Genomic DNA, 14217 nt, shown 5'->3' with positions numbered 1-14217 from the left:
CTAGTTTTTATTTTTTTACTGCACTTGTGCTCACGCCCACGCAGTCATAATGTATAAACCACAGCGATAGCGCAAACTTTTGGCGGTGGATTGGTGCCAATTTCAATCAGCTTGTGTTATATTCCAATAACTTACTACCTTTGCTTTTGCCATTGGCAGAAATTAATTGAATATTTAGAGAGATGGGCATATTTACTCCAAACAGAGCCGTTAGACGCTACGCCCCTCACATCCTTTAAATGGTTGGAGAATTACCCAAAAAACGAATTCTAAATCAGCACAGTAAGAAATTACCTAAGTGGAGTCTAGTATCTAGTATTTTTTTACTCCAGTTGCACAGCCGCCATCGGTTCAATTACTAAACTAAATGAGGATACTTAACAGAATTTTTTTTCTAAGCGACGTGATTTGTGTTTTAATATTTTTTGGAACGTGCCATGAAACATTAAAACCCATAATAATATTTATATGACAGTGTAATTGCGGCGGGACACGTTCAGAAAGTTAATTTCGTTAAACGTTTGTTTAATATTTGAAATGTCAGTCGATAAATTCGTTTTGTTTTCTCTTTTTTCTTGTGATCTCTGTGATGTTACTGTTAGATATTTAAAAAACTGATGTACAGTTGTTGACTGATATCTTGAAACAGCGGCGGCGCGATAATGCGAAACTAGTGGTTTACCGTATTTTATTTTATTTACCAAGTAGATCAACAAACCAACAATACTGTTACAGTATACAAACATAAAAAGTGAATTAATTTAAACCAAATATTCTGCAGTTTATTATTTTTTTTTATTACAACCTTTTTTGTACAGATTTCGTTAATAAAAAATAATAACTGGTTTGGGATACACTTATTGATAAACGCCACTGCGCCGTGCCAAGCTTTCTGGCAACGACTGTACCATGTTAATAGTTAGACCGTGTGATTGCGCTGTCTGTATGTTTTTGTATTTTTAAATATTATGATTAGACGCCGTTAAACAAGATGTCTGAACACCGTTGGGCATTAAGAAAAATGTACAAAGTTATTTTCGAATGAAAATATTTGTGAAAGAGTAATAAAACGAGAGAAATGTGTCAACGGTGCGATGTTTCGATTTGTTTATTTTGGTTTTTAAACAACCTCAGTATTATATCTTAATTAAAGTAAAGTAGAGTAAATTAAAGTTTTATGTTTTCTTATCTCGCTTGTACATAATTATTTTTGTAGTGATGTTATTTATCGCTGCGCTATATGCCCAGATTCTCATGTGTGCGTGTGTTAAATACGTTTTCTCCAGCTCACTATTCAACCACATACCATTATCGCACCGTGAGTGTTGTCGCGTACCTACTGCCAAAAAAATCATAATCGCTTCAATATTATATTATTATCCGATTACTAATCCGGAGTCAAAAATAAGTTTAAATTTTTTTTTTTTTTTTTTTTAACATTTTATTGGTAAAACAAACAATCTGTAATTATTATATTACAACAAGTCCGTAAGCGGAAATAATACAATGACTTGGATACACATGAATAAAAGCAGCCGCCCAATGGCGGCACTCTTTAACTTGAGTGCAGTTTAAAATTTAAATATTATTTCTAAAAAAGAAAATATGTTATCTATGTTCAAGGTACGAGCAATGGCACTTGTACCATACAATTTTCAAACGTCGAAATACGTTTTATTTTGTTATAAATATAAATTTAAAAACCCTGTTTTGGAAGAATTTTTGTCGATTTTCATAGAGAATTAGAAAAACTGGCCTTATATAGTTGTTTATTAATATTAAATTCTACAGGTTCACTTCGAGCATCGCGACATTCGTTACAAATAGTATAATGGTATCAAAGGGCTTGAGGCAAGTTGGGTTTGTATAGGAAGCCAAACAAGTTGTGTAATCCCAATTCCCAGATGTGTAATTGAATATTTCATTACTACTGTGTTAGAATACAATATTATATATTGTTGTACCTTAAAACTAATCAAAACGTTACGTTTTTAATGACGTTTGACGTTATAAAAATAAGATCAAAAATAAAACGGTAAAGCAAAAGAATCAATTTGATTAACTACGGTATAATGCACTTTTTAATTAAGTACATATTATGTAGTATTTAGATCCAATTTCCACATAATTATTTTATAGTTTTCTACTAAAAATTATATTGTATATTAATGTTCTTTACTTATACGTAATGATTTGTTATTTCAGCTTATAAAACGTTAAATGGATTTAGGATTACCAAACAGCGGCGGCAAACTGGGAAAAACACTTGATAAAGTAGAACTCCACGATCAATTTTGGCAATTTTCTTTTGAAATACTAAGGTAAGCCCTTAGATATACATATTAAATAATATCTAGGTCCTTTTCTCTTTTACAAGACTTAATGATTCCTGTCGTATGAGTTTCCGGTTGCCACCCTAGATGATAAATAATATGCTTAATGCTGTAGAAAAGGGTCATAACGCAATACAACCACAGTGTTAGCTACAACATTATACTGTTGTATACATACACATAGGTTTAGATAAATAAATATCCATTATAAATTTTTTTTGAAGTCGGAAGATTTTTGAAAGAACACACTTTAGAGAAATACCTGCACACATAAGTACAGGTATTTCTCCAAAGGTTTTAATTCCTAGCACTGTGACTGGAACATGTTAATTTGTAATTAGTGTTTAAATAATGTTATATTTAATATACTTATTACAGTGAACTCCAGACACCTATTTTTATGAATTACAAAGTTAATAAATATAATACATTTTTTCTTTATCAGCTTCAATGGCAGTCTCAAAACAGATTTTTTTTCAAAAATGCAAAACGTACTCTATATCTATTTTATATTTTGCGAAACTGTCGGGATTTATTATTATCTATGGTCATCCTGTATATTTAGTAACAATAAACATACTATTAATATATTATGAATTCAAACGGACAACGTTTTTCACATCGCAGTTGACGTTCATCAACGAATGATGTCTATATGGTTAGTTTTTTTTGTCATCTTCGAATTGGCTTAGAACCAGTCAGTATTGGGTTATTTTGTGCTCTCCGTCTTAATGTGAGCATTTTTTTTTTTGACCCGTCGAGTACAGAGTTTTTTTTTTAACACTACTAGTGTCACTAACGTACGCATTGAAAAAATACTAGAACATATTAAATATGATACATTTTATCAACAATATTTACTATCATATATTATTATTATTTGCGTCTCGACTGGCACGTGGTCGGAATTTGTTTTTTTAATAGGCTTGTGTATGTTTTCCATGTTTTAATTTGCTCTGGCGTCTAGCGCACTATTAGCGATTCGTGACGACACGTGGGCCAATTCATCTGGGGCGTGAAGAAGTAAACATTCAGGGATAGAAGTAGGAGGATAAGTAAGAAATGCCGGGATATTCTTAAGACTTAGTAAGAATAAAAAAAAAAACTTAAATACTATTTAAAAATTTAACTTAGTAACATATTGTTAATTACTTTTTTTTTATTTCAAAATATTTACAATCTGTATTAGTATGTACAATAAGTAATATTTAAAAGCTAATTTTTATTTATAAAGCTGGACGACTTTGAGCAAAGGGGGCCTCCATTGACACTACTTCAGATGATAATTACTTATATAGATTTTTGGTGATATTTAGTATTGTTTCAATGTATTGAGTTTTAAAGATCCATGTACTCTTATTTGGAAATATGTTTTTTTTTTTAATTTTCCAGTCATATATATAATTTAAAAAAACACTTTAGTTTTTATTGTGGTAAAACCGATTATTAAAATAACTAGATTATAAGTACATTTATTGACTAAAAAATTATTATTTTTTTTTTCATTTAATAGTTTTTACGACCAGAAATTTTCATCAAAGCGATTTTTATATAAATATATCTTATCATCTGATCATAAGCCATGTTCGTGTCTTTGCTTTTAGGGACAGACTGATCAATTTTACCCTGCATACTCATTTGTTAGGATACGATTTCGAAACACATCTTGGCTTCGTCGTCAACATTTTTTCAAAATTATGTTTCATTTTTCGGTTATGTTAATATCTTGTTTGCGTGACCTCTTCAAACCACCTTGCTAGCTTTTGGTAAAATGTTTTAAAGTGATTTTATCACTTAGTCATAATAATTCCTCTATAGACCTCTCCCACCTCACCTCTATGCTCCGTCATTTCTGTGGTGTTATAAACATTTTTTTAAAATAATTAGTCGAATAATTGTTTTGTCAACACCGCAGCCGCCGGATCTGGAACGGCTTTTAGTGAGGATTACAGTTGGCAGTTGGCACGGGGGCACTAAATTACTTTTTTTTTTTTTTTACTGTTTTCTGTACTATTTCAACGGCCTAATTTTAGAACGTCGTTCAGCCTACATTTCATTTAGTTGTTTTTATTTTAAAAAATTGTCGTCCGTTTATGCGGTTTATTATTATTTTTTTAATGATCGCGGGCGTTAAGACCAACTGCATAGGGAACTTATGCGCTCTGTTCGTTTGACCGTAAACGCGTCATTTAAAAAAAGATAGACGCGCACATCTTCGCCGAACTGCCTAATTGGCCAGGTCGAGTGATGTATGGGCAAAGCCTTATGTAGGTCACTGGCGGCGCTGCGATTTTTTTAGCGAAGTAAAAGTTTACCGTCCCCCCCCCCCTTATCACCCCCAAATATTTTCAAATGACAACAATTAACTTGACGAATCCAAAGTGTGTGTATGTTTGTATATGCGTGACCGTGTAACCATATGTTCGTTAACGATAATAATTATTTTTTGCCAATCAACGCGCACGGCGGTGTAAATATACGCATAATAATAATAACATATAGTATCCATTTGGTTGAAATCCCACAGGCCACATATACTCAAATAGATCAGTGTATGACCAAACTCCAAAGACACTGCTGCTGCTGTTGTTTCCGCTGTCTACTGACAACACTATTCCCACATTATTATCATAGCTATTGCAATGGTTTGAACCCAAATGGGGGTGTGTAAAAAGTAGAAAAATCTCTGTTACGGTGTTCTTACAGAAAACGATTGTTAAATAGTATAAACACCGGTAAAATATAGCGCGCAGGAAGTCGTGAATAAATTCAAACGGAATCAATTTGAAAAAAATATTCCTTTACGTCTTGTTAGGTTAATAACCGCTTGCAGAGTTACATACCAGGTTTGACATTCAAATCAATAGTGTTATTTCTTTCTAGGGTTTATACTCGAGTTAGTTAGTGATCTCTAGTTGTGCGATATCGATTTGGACCAATAGTGATGCAATAATAATGATCCTTAAAATACGACCGAGCATCGTAAAAACCACCTGATACACTTAGAATGTTCCAAACCATAGCACAGCATCTGTTTTCGTAAAAATTGTTCACGAGAATATGTTTAGAGTTCTACGAAATAGTATAAAACACTAAAAGTTCGAGGCGTACAAAAATACTTAAAATTCAAACTCTAGCATTTTTCTTTATCATTAGTAACTTTGAAAATGTTATATCTTTGATAATGCCCCTTCTTTATAGCTACTAACTTTAAAGCTGGTCAGCTTCCATATTAGCGACAGTAGCTCGATAATGATGAAAGCACCAAGACATGAGACGTACCAAATTTTGCTACTTTGCGTAGTACCTATTGTAAAACGTATCGGTATAATTACACCAAAATTGAAAATGCGCAGGCGCGATATCACCAGGAAGGACTTAGTGCGCCTGCGCATCGATTTTCAGCGCTCACGGTGTCTACTTCCATAACTAAAAACACTATAAACGTTTTAAAACGGCAAAAATTTACGCGCAGCCAAAAATACCGACCAGTTGCATTCTATAGTATTTATAATCAATGATAATATTATGAAATATATTTTTTTGAACAAATATGTCAAGGGTGAGATGTAACCCATTCTTGTCGTCCCCTAAATACGCCACTTATAGGACTCCAAAAGAGTATGGGATAAATTCTTTTAGAGAATTATTGATACTTTAGAAACACTTACAATGTAATTTTTGTTTTTATTATTTTCCGACATTTAAGGCTGAAAATTTAAGTATGTAAACAAATAGTACAGAAACAATTCCGTGTTATCGAGGGACTTAGCTTGTCTTTAACATTGCGTTTGGCTGAAGTGTGCGAGGGAGAAAGAGAGAGAGAGCGTATAAGGAACAGGATGTTTGCCTCCCTCTCCTTGTCGTTTTGTATACGAGCTGGTTTAAAATAGACTTTCAAAGCATTTTTTTTGTTCGTGTCGCTTATCTCTTTATTTATTTATTTTTTGCTCACATCAAAGCCATGTCCGAATGGGTGTGCACATGACAATGCGTTTGAAAATATGGTCGGCGTTTTTGTGCGCACGTTTACTAGGTCAGTGATGTTATTTAAAGTGATTTGCTTGTCGACATATGGTGAAGTATATTTTTACATCCGATAAGTTGTTATATTTTACAGTTAAAAAAAATTGCAACCGTTCAAATATAAAACGCCACTAGGTACTTAATATAGTTCCTCTTGATAATATCAAAACGGCCTCTGCCTTGTTCCAAAATTTATCGACGACCAGCTTTTTAGAAGATTTATCCAATTTTGTCCTTATTTCTCCGAAACTCTTGTACTGTACAGCTCACTTTTGAACTCGTTATAAACTTATTCAAAGTATATCTTTTAGCTTTATAATATGAAACATATGAGGTAAATACGTGATTTTATAAGTCGAAAGAAATACATACTTGTGCTTTGAGTGACATATAATATTAAACCTAAACATATCAGGAAATACCATAAAGTGTTTTAATATTTGGAAAAAAATTAAAATTTGAAGTAACCGTGATGTGATAGTTAGAACAGATTTTGAGTGACAAGGGTGCACAATTTGATTGGCTAATTATTCTTTTAACGAAAATCATTACAAATTTATCCTAATGATATATTTATATTGCTTTTAAGTTATTATTAAGGAGGGGGGGAGAAAATTTTGTTCTATAGCAATTTAAAAGTACTCAATTCAAATATAATTTCTAGTTATGTACCCTAATAATAAAAATGTGTTGTAACGTTTATATTAAAAACAATACTTATAGGAAAAAAAAAATTTTCAATGATTTATTATTTTATTGTTTTCTTTAAAAATATTTTGTTTTTGTACAATTTTTCCTATTAATTATTAAACACTTTTTTCATGATTTTTTACCTATTAATATTATTTTGATTTTATTCTCTGTCTGCCATTTTTATATAGGTACTATGTAATTCAATTACTATGAATTCAACTTGATCGCTTATGTGTTTGTTATTCTTTTCATTTGTTATTGAACCATATGCAATACCTACTAAACTGTGATATTCGTATGTCTTTGGGTAATATACATAAATACTATTAAAACCTACACCTCATACATGATGTATACACAATTAGCTTAGGCGTGTGATAGGCCCGAAATACGTTTTTTGTTTATGTGGGAAGTGTTTTAATTTTAAAAACACCTTAAAAAAGTGTATTGATATATTACCTCGACATATGTGGGCCACCAATGTCATTCTGTTATATCATACATAATATAGTCTGTCTGTTGAGACTTTTCGACGTGCCAAAAGCAGGTATTTTTTTAACAAGAAAGGTTTTTGTAGGACAGTAAAAATCGATCGATTCCCAAAATATCGCATTATGGTTGTGTTGATAATGGTATATTTGGTTATAATTTATTACAATAATAATATTTTTGATTTCAGTTAGGTTTTATGATAGAATTTAAAATTTACTTAAACAAACATTTCCTCAAAGAAAGGTTGCTTTAATTAAACCACACATAAGAGTGGAATCGAAACGCGTGTTTTACTTTCGTTGTACCTACTTATATAATTTATATGCCAATTAAAAAACTAAAAATACAGTTGTTTAAACGAACGTTTCACGGTACAAAAAAAAAGCCCCCGCACTCGATGGTCGCATAATGATGTGCGTTTAGCTTGTTAAATACATAAAAAAAATTGTTCTACATTAAACGAAAGAAATTTTACGATTACTTCAACTGTGACAGCGTCAGACTATGTTATATTGTTCAAAGGGAAACCAACTGCATGTCTAGCAAAATCCGCCAAGAGTTGAACAAATTTAACTTTTAAGTAATGGAGTGCATATTTAAAAAACCAAAATAATTTTTTGAAATTTGGTATTTACCATAATTTTGTTACAACTCAATAAAGTACCTTGCTGTATGTCTAGAGTGTAAAAATACGATTTTACCCAATTTTTTCTTCTCTCAAAACGTGTGAAATTCCCTAATTATCCGTTAGGCATATATATTTAAAAATATGTAAACCGCGGATTTTTTATTGCAAAATTTTCACGCAAATTGAAAAGTAACATTATTTTTAACTAAAATATCACTATTTGTTAATAAATCGGATAAAAAGATATGTGACATATCATTATGTAATATAATTTTACGGTGATTTATATTTTTTCATACATCCACTTGTTGATTTCATTACGATTTATAAAAAAACTAACTATTTCTCCCAACATTTTTTATTATTATGGAACATGTCGTTTAGTGATATGCATTTAACTTGTAAACAGTATCATTCATAAGTTCGGTTTCGTGTAGTTTCTGCTATTATATTTGTTTTAGTTAAAAAAGTTCCAAATCAAGTCTCCAGTGTTATAGTCAAAAATAGTTTATAATGTCCTAGTTGAATATATTGTTTCTAAAGGTAGTTTTAAAAGGTTATTTTTGATGCAAAAACAGTTGTTATTGTATGTTTAATTACTTATCTTCTTTACACTTTTTGGCACGGGCACTTTTGTTAAAATTTTCCCTTTCGCCCGTGAATTTTATGAAATACTTCGCTTTCATCGCTGATGCGTTTGTGCTACAGCCATTAATCCGGTCGTCGCACATATTATTACTATTATTTTTTATCTTATACATAGTTCCTTCCAGTGCCCCTCGCAGTAACAATAATCATAACAACTATATAGTGTGAGTGAGAGTAATAGAGTTAACGCTCGCCAATAGATGTCCACTTCAGCGATATTTCACATCTCTTAGTGTAAAAATAGAATCACATATTATGCAGCAGACGTCTTAAAACAAATTTTCTTAATGTGCTCCAAACGTTTGCATTTTTTATTTGAAACTGGGCAAGTAAAATGGTAGTGGTTTTCACGGTTACCGCGGTATCCTTCGCTTATTTGTTTATTAACAATCGTGCGGAATTTCGGTACAGTGATTGATGATTTGCTATTACAAAATTATTATATCACCGCTCGGCTTGTCAATCATTGTTTAGTAAAAGTAGTGTTGATATACAGATGTGCCAAAAGTCCTGTGGCATGCCACATGAGTGTTAACAACTCAAAAGATCCCGCAAGGTATACATATTTTGGAATTTCGCAGCCCACTAATGGAAGACCAATACACAAACATGAATTTGAATTACTACCGAATGTCACTGAACTTTTATGACATACATTTATTAAGATATGCTAAAAATATATTTGTCCTATTTATCTCAAAAATGTATGATTTACCTGTTTTATTCTTAAAATAAAGTTACATACAAAAATGCGCAGTATAAAATGTTGAAGTATCCAACAAAACTGAATATTTTCAAAAAAAATTTTTTTTGAGGTATATATTTTTTTTATACAGGGTGGTTTTTTTTATCGTGGGCCAGTCAATTTTCACCGAGTTTAATTAATAATTGAATTCTTTTTCATAGTGTTTTTATATAATGTGATCTCAATTTTCCACAAATTATTATGTTTCAACCCCTCTTCCAAACTAGTTTTTTTAATAGCAACTTTTGAAACTTAAATGGTAACGTATATATTTTTTAAGCTTTTTAAATTAAGAATATTATATTAAAAATGTAGACTGGTGGTCGATAACTAGTTTTGGTTACTATTTTTGAAGTTGTTGAAGTTTCAAGTTTAGGGCGGGAGGAAAGGTGCAGTGTAGTATTATTTATATCTGCGCGCACTTCCCTCCCGTATTAACTTTTAAATTCTTATAACTATAAAAAAAATTATCTAAAACTGGTTATCAACCAGACAACATTTTTAGTGAAATATTCTTAATTTAAAAATTTAAAAAAATATATACGTTACCATTTAAGTTTCAAAAGTTGCTATCAAAAAAACTAGTAAGGGAGGGAGGTAGAAACATAATAATTTGTGAAAAATTGAGATCACATTATAAAACAACACTATAAAAAAAAAATTAAATTATTAATTAAACCTAGTGAGGTATTGAATGGCCCATGATAAAAAATTACCTGTATAGTAAATATTTGTTGTTTTTAAAAGTAACAATATTTAAGTTTTCTTAATGTACATTGTAATTCGCAAGTTATACACTTAAAAGAAGAATCATGCATATTTGTATTAAAACTTTTTGACGTTTTGCAGCAAAGTAACTACATTCTGGTGGTACTAAAAATGTATTATAATCCAGGGTTGGCCACTAACCTTAATTTTGGGAGCCGAAAATGTATAAAGCCAATTCGAAGCGAGCCACATTGTGAAGAGATGTTTATAAAACGAAGAAATGAAAATGTATTAATTTTACTCTAAGCTTGGTTTCAAGAGCCGCACGAATGGGGCTCGCGAGCCTCGTTGTGGCCACCCCTGTTATAATCATAGCAAGCAATTCTTATAATGATGCTGACAATCTCCAATATAGCGGATCCGTTATATTCTTGATTACGCTTGACGAAAGCAAAAGTGTCTATTAATGAACCTAATAGCGTTGTTATTACCTATTTTTTTTTTGAGTACAATACATTTTTTACCAATAGCGTTGCGTTTTAATTAACCGACTCGACCGGTATGACGGACGATCATTGCATATTGTGTATACTTATAAGGAATGGGAGGAGGTATACGAGAAACGAGGGTATGATACCTAATGAGTGTCGTGAACGTTTGAAAATCTTAAAACACCGTCGTTCGGTGACTTAGTGACTGGACGATTTTACTATTTCACACGTGGTGGCATCCATGTACGTTCTTCAAAAATATAAATTATTTTTGCCTTAAGTGTGTTAATCGTGGCGCATACGGCGTGACGACGACTTGTCAAAAGATATATTTTTTTCTCTCGGATAATAACGTTATGAACATATTGTATGTATTATTAAAAAAAGAAACGATGTCAAGATAAATGCAAAAAAAATAAAAACGAATTAAAAATGGATCTGCGGACAACCGTCGAGGGGATCCCTAGCGTCAAAATAAATTACACTTACCGTTGGACAACAATCATCATATTGAATCACAGCCCAGCAAAGATCATCATCATCAGAGTAATATAAAGACATAAATATATTTCTATAGTAATATAAAGTGAACAAACACGGACGCACGTTGTATTTGTCCCAGAGAACGTGTCCGGTTCTCCATGCCAGCAAATATGATTTGTGCTTGCCCGGTTGACATTGTCGCGTTTAACGCCTTTCGTTATCCGTTGTTAGTTTTTTTCCTCGGGTTTTATTTTTATACATTTAATAATAAGTACCCTAAACACAAAAAAAAACAAAAGTTATAGCCGGGCAGCTCGTCACCATCGGTGATTTATGTAGTCATTCGGTCTTAGATCCGACGATTTTCTTTATAATAAATTTTTTTAACTAAACCCAGCAAAGTGGGGTCGGAGAGGTCACACAATCAAGGTATTATCATAACCGAAAGATAAACCATCACTTTGAAAATTTTTAACGACGAAGCCAAGATGTAATTCAGAATCGTATAAAAAAAAATGAGTCTGCAGAGTTGAATTTTTCAATATTTCTCTCGGAGGAAAGATCACTGGATCGTGGAAATGTCTTATGATTGGCTGATTTCTGTCTCTTAACATACATCTCTTATTAGCTGATTCTCTTATCGTTCAATCTCATCAGCTTATTATCTTATAAATTATCCAGGAATTATTGATTTCCCCTATCACCAACCCACAGCCACCTAGTCCACATTTTCACTATCCCATTCCCTCTCCATTCGTACGTTATTTAATACCACTTTGTTAATCGTAAATCTTAAATACTAGTTAACTTTAATTTATGATTATTTTTATTCTTGAGTGAAAGTTAATTTTTCATGAAACTTCATTAAAAGAAATTCATTTTTTGGCAAATTTGTATGAGTACCTTCAGTATATATCTCGTGACCTATAGTTAGTAGTTAGTTAGAGACTAGTTAGTAGTTACACAAATAAATCGAACCAGTGATTAAAAAGTTATCGTATGTACAGACACAAAAGGTAAAAAAATAAACAACATCGAAAGGTTCCATTGATTGATTTTTCTCGAGTATTCAAAAAAAACATTCCATCCTCGATATTCCTGCATGATCTTTCGTAGGCATAATTGTTTTGACAGTTATTTATACAAAACAAAAATAAAACTGACTAGTTGCCATAAAATGTAAAAATATAACTACAGCCTAAATTTAACTGAAATTTTTACCTTCAGGCACTAAAAAAAAAAATGATTCAACCAGTAAGAATCTCATTATGACTCATTTAGACAACATTAGTTAGAGTCTGTTGAGTTAGTTAGAGTTAGTTGGAGTCTGGACGATTTGAGTTGGATTGGGTTCTCCAAAATTGAAACCAATTTTCATACTCTGTTTACATTATAGATCTCGGTGCTATTAAACGATAAACTATAGTTTGCAAGCTGTGACGGGCAAAACGTGCCATAGTATCAATATCAAGAAGTCTCGTTAACCAAATAGTTGTATTATACTGACATTGTAAAATAATTTATATTGACATCTAAATGTATCAATAATTAAATTTATAAATGATTTATGAGTGTGCCAAAATTGTGTACAATGTCTACCTCTGCTCACAAGGGCACTCCGTGTAAAAACACATTACTCGCTTATTGTGGCTACATATAGTACGAAAACTGCGTGTAGTGCGAAGATTTGTTTTTTTGACAGCATACATTGTAGGTGATAATATATATACGGCCACTTAACACTTTGCAAAAATAACCCGAGTGCCGAAAATACATTTTATTCTAGAGTTTTAAAATAACTCGATGACTCTTGCGAGTCGCGCGTTCATATAATAACAACCATTTTCTCTTTTTAATTTTGGACAATTCAAGATAAATTTCGGGTTTCTGCTCGGACGGTAATAATATTAGCATTGTGGTTCGAGTTGCCAAACCTAAAAATCGTCCAAAGTGTTGGTCAAGTGTTATTATTTTTTTGTTTAGTATATCCGGTTTTATTATTCGATTCTGCCGTAAACGCTGTGCTAAACGAAAATTAAATAACAAAACTGTTTATTAGGCGTATGTGGTTTTTTTAAATACATAATTCCAATTTCCTTCATAGGCGTTTCCGCTTTTAATCCGCCGGAACGGTTGATCGGGAGGGAAAGAAAAATGCCATGCCAAAAATTTACGTCTGCCCGTCAACCGAAATTTATGTTTCACGGTGTTTTGCCAAATAATCGCAACGGTCAACCGTAAATAACCGAAGAAACCAATAAAAATTGAGAGTTATCCGCTTGGGTTCCAAATATAATGAATGTTAATTCGCTTCCAACCGAATCGGTTTTAACTCAAATATGTACAATTGTATATATTTAATGGCGAAATTTTGAATAAGGGAGATAAAACGAAAATAAAAATAAAGCCTATATTATATGTGTGTAGTGACTAGATTAGGTTAGATGGAATAGATGTAGTTGAGTAGTGGCGCAAGTTTGAGCTTGTTGATATTGGGGAATTAAATAATATTTACTGTGTTTAAAAATAGTATACATTGTCAATATTTCAATAGTATTCAAACATTAATTGTATCACAAACTGTACTTACTACTTATTACACAAACTTAAAAAAAAAAAAATATCGAACTTTAATGCAAGGGTCCTTATTTATTATTCAAATATTTTCAATACCGCATTTTCAAAATCTATTCTACCAGACAACCTAAGAAATATCTTGTAAATGTTATATGGAATAGGTATAATTTTATTTAAATGTACTGACAAGATATTTTTACTCGAAGAATAAATAGGTTACTATTGAACAGTTATAATTAAATAAATGGTCCTACTGCTTTTATACTTTCTACTTTCTTACTTGGCTGATAGGATTGTTGACTTGTACTGAAGGTTTTTCCAGGGTCAATTAAAAAAACAAAATCGGGGTTTTCTATTTAAACCCACTTAAATTATGAAAAAAATAAAGCGCCA

At 31.6% G+C, this 14217-nt stretch overlaps 1 protein-coding gene across 3 annotated transcripts in view; it reads left to right on the top strand.

The window, feature by feature from the left end:
* The window catches only part of LOC126843186 (myocardin-related transcription factor A-like), a 65030-nt gene that overhangs the window by 6633 nt on the left and 44180 nt on the right, over nt 1-14217 (top strand). For all 3 annotated transcript variants that reach the window (XM_050580577.1, XM_050580561.1, XM_050580570.1), the window contains exon 2: nt 2206-2321. The gene's annotated coding sequence lies outside the window, so the exon portion shown is untranslated. The remainder of the gene's footprint in view (nt 1-2205; nt 2322-14217) is intronic.

This window comes from Adelges cooleyi, unplaced genomic scaffold (genome assembly GCF_023614345.1).
Source record: "Adelges cooleyi isolate 19-005CV unplaced genomic scaffold, UGA_ACOO_1.1 ACOO_flye_CR_arks_rails_tigmint_CR_PRNA_108, whole genome shotgun sequence".
Lineage (NCBI taxonomy): Eukaryota > Metazoa > Arthropoda > Insecta > Hemiptera > Adelgidae > Adelges > Adelges cooleyi.
The sequence above is the reverse complement of the archived record's forward strand: the minus strand, read 5'-3'. Positions and strand labels throughout refer to the sequence as shown.